The following is a 9,371-nucleotide window of genomic DNA, read 5'->3' as shown; positions in this document are numbered from 1 at the left end:
TCATGCTGGCAGCTCCAATTTATCAAGCTTACAGTGTTGCCAATTTTGTTGTTCAAATCTCTGTCCTAGAGCAATTGGATTTGCAGACCAGGAACTGGTAAATGGATGTTGGGTAAAGCTCACAACTGAGACATAAATGCTTTGTTGGCACCACGACTTGGCATAGAACCACACTAAAGCTTATTTGCTCATTTCCCCCCCTAAATTGGAGGCATTTAAACCTATTTAAAGTTCTAGATTTTCCAAGTAAATGTTCTATGAGTTCATTATAAAATTGTACTGTAATAACCTTCTGGAAAGCTCAAGTTTTTCCAGTTCAGCATTCCAGTTCTATTCTTTTTAAAATTCTATATTTCATTGTTCTTTCAGGTACCCAACAGCACACCATCATGACCGCCATTCTACTACTTCTACTACTATTAACACCATTTAATGTGAACTAGACACTGTACTAAAAATATTACATGTGTTATCTCACTTAATCCTCACAACAATTCTTTGAAGTAGGGTTTTACATATGAAGAAATTAAGTTTGTGAGAGATTGGATAACATTTGAACTCAGTTCTGTCAGATTCCAAAACATATACTGTACTGTTTCTAATGGGTACTTATACACATATATGCATAAGAAATCACATATGTTCTTCTGTTCCTTTGGGTATTTCTTGGCCAAGATGGGGACAAATTCCTTTCATCTTATGGTAGTTAGCTAGCTTCTCTCACCAAGTCTAAAAAGCAAGACTATCAAATGTAAGCAATCCTCAATTTGCAAATTGCTGATATGAACAGACTTCAGTTACTATGGTTTACTTAAATAGCATCAGTACCAAACAACATGGTTCAAATTTTGGTTACTACAGTATATTAACAGTGAGTAATTGCATAAACTTCACTGCTAGTTCTTTAGTCCACAAATCACTATGTAAATAACAAATAAGTATCATGATCAGTGGTCAATCACATCACTTTTTCAGACTCTGTCAGTGATTGGTCATTGAGCATCTGTTATGTAGCTCATTCACAGACAACAAAGTGTGTTGTTGTGTTGCCTCCTTGTTTTGCTTTGTTTTTGTTTCTTGCTGATTAAATATTTACTGCACACTCACTGTTTACCAGCCATCATGCTGGGTGCCAGAGATCAGTGGTAAACAAGACAGCATTTGAGGAGCAGATACGTGGTGAATCTGGGGGACTGACAAAGCCATGTGGCATTTTACAAAAGTGGGTCATTGAAAGAGGGAATTGGCTAACAAAGATGAAATTGCAACAAAGAAATGAAAAGTGTTAATTCTGGAAGTGACATTCAAATTAAACTTAAATGGACTTATATGGAAGAAATAACTGACTGAGAGAAAGTTGACACTGTCCTTACTCAAGAGCCTCTGAATGTGCAGCCAGAGGAACTTGGTGAAGGCAAAACTTGTCAACATAAATCAGGAAAGTGGTTGTGATGCAAAGGATGAATATGTGCCAGTTGAAGTGACATTGGCAAAAAGTTTAACATTAAAGGAACTCTTGGAGATATTTCATAACATTGACAGTGCAAAGAATAAAAGATTGGGGGACAATTTATATTTAGAAAGGAGTATGTCAATTTATCAATGCATAGAAAAGATGCTAATGTGTATATAAGAAAGAGGCAAGTGCTACAAAACTATTCTTAGTAGCTTTTTTTTAAAAAAAGGAATAAAACATTAATATTTCTAATGTTTTAGTGTATTAAATTAATGTTAGTGTTATTATTTTTCATTTTATTACATATTTATAACTTACAGTAAGAGACTTTTTAATGTTTAGACAAATTTTTTTATTTGTTACAAGATCACCATGGTTTTTCTTGTTTATTATTTAGGTTGATTTACATAGTTTCACTTAGAAAGGTCTTTTTAATGGTCACACAGTAAAATGCAAAGTGAGAACTGCCTGCACATTAAAAAAGTGTGAACTTCTAGTCTATTTGGGTTCTCTTGTAGCCATATAAATAAGATTCCCAGACACTATCACTTTGAATGAAAGACTAAGGTCACTATCTATGCTGTAATAAAGTACTTCACCAACTGGAGAGGACACTGAGAGCATATTTCAAAAAATGTTTAGAAATTGTTCAATGGTTGAGGAAATACATGACACTGTAGGCGCCTTATAGAAAGGTATATAATGTATCAAAAATATTTTCATACTAACATTCTAATACCAAAATTACTATTCAAGATGTGGAATTAAAGAAATAAACTTGTGAAGGGACTAGGGAGGGGACTTGAGGCTAGTGGAAAATATTTGACTCTATTTCCACTAAAATGTGAGAATAGAAATGCTACTGTTAGACCCTGAAATTCTTTTTTGGTGAAGTTACATTTTTAGTGTCTTGATCATATTCAGCACACTCAGGCAGAGCTGGGATGAGGATGTGGCTGGAGAGGTCCATGCCTTGGGCTAATTGGCTAACCATTCACTCTTTCATTCATTCAAATAGTGATTTCTACCAATAGTTTCTACCACATTCAAGGCCCTGAGGCCTGTTTTTATCTTGGGAGGGTGTCTTGATGACACAGATCACATATTTAAAGTGATAGTTGGCAAACCTCAGCTACAATTATGTAAATGCTCCACTTAATGTAGAGGGTTGTTTAGGAGATGCCATTTTGGAAGGCACAACAAATATTTTGATAATTTTTACATTTGATCAAGACCTGGGAAAAAATGTTCCTCGTTATTGTGGAAATAGATTTATGTTGCCAGTTGTACTAGACCAGTTTATGCATCATTCCAGATCTGCTTTGTCTTCTCCCCCCAGCCCTTGGCCATTTTCTCTGCTTGTCAGCCAGATCAGCTCTGCTGACAGTTCACACTCTTCCTGTGACTGTAAAGCTCTAGCAGCCACAGCCTCATTTCCTAATGCCTGTAGTTGTCTCGGCCTCCCCTGTGGATGAATGCTGGTTTCCAACCTGGTCTTCAGGGAGCCCATGGAGAAATGCAGTGGCTAAGGCACTGTATTCTGACCCAATAAGGCCCAGGAAGCTCTGGCTTCCCCAGTGACTTACTTGAGGGACCAGGCAACACGACCAGGAAACATCAGGTTGTTAATACCCCAATGAAAGGACTTTGACCAGTGAAAGTTAGGGGACAGAAAGCAGCCAGTGGACATTCCCTTACCCTCCTTTCCTCTGACAGACTTCTAAGACACAGTGGTCCCTTTATCCTCTCTGTAGCTAGATAGGGAACTATCTGACATGATTGTGCTACTAGTGATGCTGTATCCACTTGGTAACATACCATCCTGTACATGCTTTCCCCTCCTTCCTGCCTAGCTTCATTTTTTTTCACTTCACTCTTCCTTCCCTGGGACTGTGTCTTCAATAAAGCATTAACACTGTTCGCCTTCTGCCTCTGTTTACTAGGAACCCAGACAAAGGCACTAGTCCTTGCTAAAAATGATGAAGGTCTGGTCTTAAAATAACCTGGTAGTTTTCTCATGAATGAATAATATTCCACTGTGTCTATTTACCGCATCCTCTTTATCCATTCAGCTGTTGATTGGTACTTAAGGTAAATCTGTGATGTGCTAGAGGTTGATTGGTACTTAAGGTAAATCTGTGATGTAGCTAACACAATGACAATCATATTGCGATATATAAATGTATCAAATTAACATTCTGTGCACCTTAAACTTACACGATGTTATATGTCAAATATACTTTAATAAAAATAATAGGCCGACTTAGATCATTATTAGATATATTTTTCCTAGTTTCTTGATCTGTCACACACACACACACACACACACACACACACACAAAACCAAAACCCAAACTAACAAACAACAAAACAAGACAAATATCTCCACACAAAAAAGAGTATGGATTTAATAAATCTTACTTTCTGTATCGTATGATTATACTAATTCCTTTTGAGGGTTCAAGATGGCTCCATCTCAAACAAGGGAGATAAGGAAAAACTATAAGCATATGTAAACAATCACAAAAATAACTTTAATATGTGTTCATTTAAGCCTTCAAAAATTTCTAGGCAGAGAATGAAATGGCTTGTCAAAATTTTTCATTCTGTTATGAAGCCACTAATAGTGGTGACAAGAACTTCAGTGTGAGATTAGATGAGGAAGATAGATCACTCCAAAAGTTAAATTTTAGATAATTATTGCCGTTATTCCAATCATTATTTGTTTTTCCTGGGCCATGAGGCTATCCCATGAGCAGCCAGAGTGACTCATAGACAGGAGGGGCATACATTACCATAGATATAATTATTCAAAATAATTTTCATAGGGAAAACCATCTCATTTTAAAAGACAAGGCAAGGCAGTCAACCAGCATTCAGAGGCACACAGCCAGCAAGGTGTACAGCCTGAAAGAGGCCACACACAGCTGCCAGGCTACCTGAGACAGGCTCCATTCCCTCTTACTGCTGTCTGGTCCTGAAAACCATCAATCCTATTAATTGCATATCAAAAGACTGGTAGCAATTCTACAAATGAGTAAACACAGAGATAAAAGTGTAATCAGACTAGCCCAGTAAATTGGATTCAGGTTTTCATTGAACAATCCTGTTTCAATTCAGCAATTTTATTATCACTGTTACTGGAACAAATCACTTTATTAAACAGAGGGAGGTTTTGTGGAGAAATTTCTTCTTGTGGCCAACATTATGAAGCTCTCTAACATAAAAACAGCACTTATACTTGTCAAGGGATTTCTTTAGGCAATTCAACTAATGGCTTGTGACAGGTACGACTTGAAATGTTCATTCAAGCCTTCCATTTTGCTATTCAGCTGTATTTTTTTTTCATTCTAAGGGAAAAAAGCACTCTTTTGATGCTTTTAGTGGAATTAATATTTTCAGTAAGGAGTTTGCTGACAAGAGGATCTCTCTCTCTCTCTCTGTGTCTCTCTCCCTGCCTCCACTCTCTTTCCCTCCCTGCCTCCCTCCCTCCCTTTTCCTCTCCCTCCTTCATTCTCTTCCTCTTACTCCCCCTCCTTCTCTGAAGGGCAGTGGAGTTTTAGAGAGGAGAGTATCACAGAATATGACAGTATTTATTTGGATTTAATTGAAGCAGATCATTCTATAGAAAATTTTGCACAAGACCTTTAAAATATTGGAACAGCTCACTCTACTACTAGGTTAGAAAATGAACAAACTGGAAATGGTCAATCATGAGCTTGCTTTCTAAATTCTCTTCCTTTGGCAAGTAGAGCCGTGAGGAGTCAAGACCAGGGGTAGTAGTGGAGGCTGGCTCATTAGCTACTGCGGGGCTTAGAGCTGAGGGAATCAAAGTCAGAATCCTAGGGAAAAAGCAGGCTCAGGACTCATTACGCGGGTTTACTATGGCATTCAGTAGAACTTCCTGAGATAAGGGAAATGTTCTCTATTCGAGCTGCCCGATGTGGTAGCCACGAGCCACATGTGGCTGTTGATCTCTTCAGATGTGGCTCATGTGACTGAAGAACTGAAATTTCAATCTCGTTTAATGTTAATTAATTTAAAGTGATAGCCATATGTGGCTCTCACATGTCTAAAGTGTGAGGACAATGAGGTCTGAGCAGTAAATTGAAAACTTCCTCCAAAGAGAATATAAAGTTTGGCAAGACATAGTGAAATGTCTAAGAGAGTGAGAAAAGTTTGAAAGAACCAGTAGAAACTGAAAAACATTCCCATATGAAGCAATGACATTTGGTCATTGATGAAGATATACTTCTCTGAATATTAAATATAGTCCTAAGGAGACTACAACCCCTCCCATATGATCTTAGGTCTTAATAAACTGAAGACCCCTGAAAATACTGTTCTCAAAATAAAAGCTGGTCAACCATGGACACTGACCCAATACAAATTGCTGGAAACTTTATGTAAATAATCAAAAGGGTTTTTTGGTAAAGCAATAAATGTAAATGATGAATTGAATGTTTCGCAAGTTGATTTTTCAGTGAATTAGCCATTCTGCAAACTGCTTTCAGTGAATATGGCAGCTGTTCTCATCTCTCTGTCCTCCTCCGCATGCTCCAATATGCTCAGGCTCTATGCAACAGTCCCTCAAGTATAGAAGAGCCCATCTCATCCCATCCTTCTTTGCCTGGGAACCTCCTACACATCACCAAGATGCAAGTAAATGTCACTTCCTCTGGAAGTCCTCTCAGATTTCTTCACCCCATGCCCACAAGCAGAGTCAACTGCCAATTTCTGTGGGTTTCCAGAGGGATTAGCAATTGTGAGGATGATGTAAGTTTGGAGCCTTTGGTGATATTTCTGCCCAATGAGGGAGAATCTGCCTGAGAACAATGTGGGCAGGGGAGCTGAGTGGAGAGATGGAGAAAAAGAGAGATTGTTTATGACATTTTAACACCTGGATCTCACCATGCCTATTCAGCCTTACACTTTCTAGTTACTTCCTAGTTATAGGAAACTCAGAAAGTACTATTTCATAGGGTTATGGAAGACTTCCTGAGACATTAATTGTTAACTCTTGTGATTACCTTTCCTGGTGTTTGATGTGAGGCTCCTACCCCTTAATGTGCTCAAGGTGGACCCTGTCTCATAAAGAGGGCACAGAACAGAGTAGACCATCCTCCGGTGGTGGACTCACCAGCTCTGAGCAGCCTGGTGTTGTTATAAAAGGAAGGCTCCACCCAGGCCAATGCTGGATGCCCTTGAGGCAGAATTTGCTCTTGGATGGAAGGAGCTGTTAAAATGGTCCAGGTGAAAGAAGAGGCATGCAGCTAGACTGCAATTGCTCTGGAAGACTTAATGGGAATTAAAAAGAGGAAGGTGAAAGAACTTGCCTACATTTGAAAGCACTCTTACTGTTCTTATTTCTTGTATGTGGACTTCTGTCATTGCCAGTACCTGCGCTACTTTCCAAATTTTGTCATGCGTTGGTAGCAATGTCTTAGAACTCACCAACCAGGATGCCTTTCCCAAAGACTCTCAGGGACAACTTTCCCAGAGATAAACCTTGGCATTGTAAAAGATACCCTGTCTTGGGATCTCTGTCTGGTTTCAAAGTCCAGATCTCCTTTCTCTTAGGCAAGATGTTTAATTTCTTTTTTTCAACTATAAAATGGGATTGTGGTAATACTACCTTTACAGAGTTATGTGAAGATTAAATGAAGAAATGCAAGAGAAGAAGCTGTAAAAGCATTACATGTTATCATTCCCTGTTTCTTATAGTTCTAGCAAATAGAGTTTCTGTTAAACGTATTGTGTATAGGCTTGACACTGCATACATAGTCTCAGTACAGATTGTTTACTGAGAATGGCTACTCAGAGCTCATCCATGGGAAACTTCCCCCAGAAGTTAGATAGACATAAGGGAGGAAAGCAGTTGGTCTTTAGTAATCTGCACCAGAGTGTGAATGATTGATGAATTTCTCTCACTCTTCCCAGGAATTTTTATTTTTTAAAAATTGAGATATAATTGACATATAACATTATATTAGTTTCAGGTGTACATCATAATGATTCTGTATTTGTATATATTATGAAATGATCAAGGCAATGTCTAGTTACATCCATCACCACACAGTTATAAATTTTTTTCTTGTGATAAGAACTTTTAAGATCTACTCTCTTATCAACCTTCAAATATACTATATTAACTATAGTATTATTAACTATAGTCCCCATGCTATATCCAGTACATTATATCCCCAGGACTTATGTATTTTATAACTGGAAGTTTGTACCTTTTGACTCCCTTCATCCATTTCACCCACCCCTCACCTTCCACTTCTGGCAGCTACCAATCTGTTCTCTGTATCTGTGTGTTCAATCTTTTTTTTTGTTTGTTTGTTTGGTTTTTTTTAGATTGCACATATAAGCGAGATCATATGGTGCTTATCTTTCTCTGTCTGCTCATTTCACTTAGCACAGTGCCCTCAAGGTCCATCCATGTTGTCACAAATGGCAAGATTTCTTTGTTTTTTTATGGCTGGACAATATTCCATTGTGTGTATATACACTACATTTTATTTCTCCATTTATCCCCTGATGAACAGTTAGGTTGTTTCCATGTCATGGCTATTGTAAATAATGCTGCAATGAACATGCGAGTGCAGATATCTTTTTGAGTTAATGTTTTTGTTTTATTGTGATAAATACCCAGAAGTGGAATTGCTGGATCATACAATAGTTCTAATTTTATATTTTGAGGAACCTCTGTATGTTTTTCATAGTGACTCTGCAAATATTTGGTTTGGGTGCATACTAAGTGTGGCCAATGATGTAAAGGCCATATTAAGTTGTATATTTATTATAGCAACGATTCACTCATTCATTCATTCAATTCACTTGTGTGTGTGTATGTGTGTGTGGACAAGAGGATGGAGGGGTCATTGTAGGAAACAGGACACTTTGACTTGGCTTTCACATAATTTAACTTTCAGTTTTGAAAACCCTCCAAGTATTTTGTGATGCACACATCCTCAAGTCTATCTCTAAGCCTCACCCCATCACGGAAGATTGGGTCAGGGATGATATGAAGCTGAAAAGTGCCTTCTGTACAGATTACTTGGTATTAGAAAGAAAGGAAAATGCCATGATAATTTTTACTTTGTTGAAATGGCTGTGCCCCAAAAGCCCATGGTAATGTCCCTGACCTTCATTACTTTCAAGCAGCTGCAGTGAGTTGGGCCCCTTGCTGGCCTAGAGGGGAACCCCTGATGCTGGGATCTGCAATCTGAGAAGTCCTGGTGGTGGTGAGGCAGGCAGCTGCCTCTTCAACTTGCGCTTGTACCGCCAGGCTTATTCCCTGAGCAACTGAGAGCTTGTTCCCTGCTGGGCAGCCAAGGATTGCTTTCTCAACGAGCTGTTCAACATTTGTTAGTGCCAGCAGTGTATCAAATCCACTGCTTAACTGCATTTAGGAACATTACAGCTGAAAATACCAGTATTGACTGAGTTAGGTGACATCCAAAGAATTCATTCATTCATTCACTCAACAAACTTTTATTAAAAAAATACTTTGTGCCAGGCATTGATTTCTGGGTTATTTAAGGTCTCCGAGTGCATTAAGTGCTTTTCGTTTTGATGACACGAACACTTTATTTTTATTTTTTTATCATCCTCAGACTTTTTATGGAATTGTTCTTTGTCATAAATGCAAACTAAAACCTTTCATTTTCCCCCCCTACATATCCCCTGCCAAAATTTCCCCAACAGTCCCAAAACTAAATTTTCTTCTGTCAGTTCTTTTTCCACAAATACATTAGGTTCACTATAGCGCTGCCTTCAGTAAAAGGGGTAAGAAATTAAAGCAATTTGCATGACTGGAGGAGCTTTTTAAAACTCTACTGTTTGGGGATGGTCATATAATTTCCAGGTTTTCACAAAGGAAATGGAATTAAAATGAAGGTCATCGTTA

Source organism: Hippopotamus amphibius, chromosome 3 (genome assembly GCF_030028045.1).
Source record: "Hippopotamus amphibius kiboko isolate mHipAmp2 chromosome 3, mHipAmp2.hap2, whole genome shotgun sequence".
In the NCBI taxonomy this organism is placed as follows: Eukaryota; Metazoa; Chordata; class Mammalia; order Artiodactyla; family Hippopotamidae; genus Hippopotamus; species Hippopotamus amphibius.
Note: the sequence above shows the minus strand (reverse complement) of the source record.